The following is a 741-nucleotide window of genomic DNA, read 5'->3' as shown; positions in this document are numbered from 1 at the left end:
CTCCAACCATTGCTGCCAACAACTTTGAGATTAAGCCAGCCATCCTTCAGATGGTTCAAACAACTGTTCAATTTGGAGGTATGCCGACGGAGGACCCTAATTTACACATAGCTAATTTTCTGGAGTTATGTGCAACGTTCAAGATGAATGGGGTGAGTGATGATACTATAAGACTAAGGCTCTTCCCATTTTCACTGAGGGATAGGGCAAAAAGTTGGCTGATATCCTTATAAGCCAATTCAATCACTACATGGGAGGAGTTAGCTCAGAAATTCCTTGCCAAGTTCTTTCCTCCAGCAAAGGCTGCAAGGTTAAGGGGTGAGATTAATATTTTTTATCAGTTGGATGGAGAGTCACTGTATGATTCTTGGGAGCACTTTAAGGAGTTGTTAAGGAAGTGTCCGCACCATGGAATAGAAAAGTGGATGTTGGTGCATAATTTTTATAATGGGTTGAATGGGATGACAAGAACAATTATAGATGCTACAGCGGGAGGTGCCTTTATGAGTAAAAGTGCTAATGAGGCATATGAGCTATTAGAGGAGATGTCGATGAATAATTATCAATGGCCAACTGAAAGGGGACAGCCAAAGAAGGTGGCTGGAATGATGGAATTGGATGCCATAACCATGCTTACAGCTCAAGTACCAGCCTTGACGAAGCAATTAAAAAAGACTACACTTCCATCTCAAGCTATGCAAGTTCAAAACTTATGTGAAGTGTGTGGTACAACCCATCAAC

At 41.6% G+C, this 741-nt stretch overlaps 1 non-coding gene across 1 annotated transcript; it reads right to left on the bottom strand.

The window, feature by feature from the left end:
• Positions 1-308: 308 nt before the first annotated feature.
• LOC133780759 (small nucleolar RNA R71) lies at positions 309-415 on the bottom strand. The gene has a single exon (XR_009869577.1). It is a non-coding gene; the product is annotated as a small nucleolar RNA R71 (small nucleolar RNA).
• Positions 416-741: the final 326 nt, after the last annotated feature.

The sequence above is a fragment of the Humulus lupulus genome, chromosome 5 (genome assembly GCF_963169125.1).
Source record: "Humulus lupulus chromosome 5, drHumLupu1.1, whole genome shotgun sequence".
NCBI classification, from domain to species: Eukaryota; Viridiplantae; Streptophyta; class Magnoliopsida; order Rosales; family Cannabaceae; genus Humulus; species Humulus lupulus.
The sequence above is the reverse complement of the archived record's forward strand: the minus strand, read 5'-3'. Positions and strand labels throughout refer to the sequence as shown.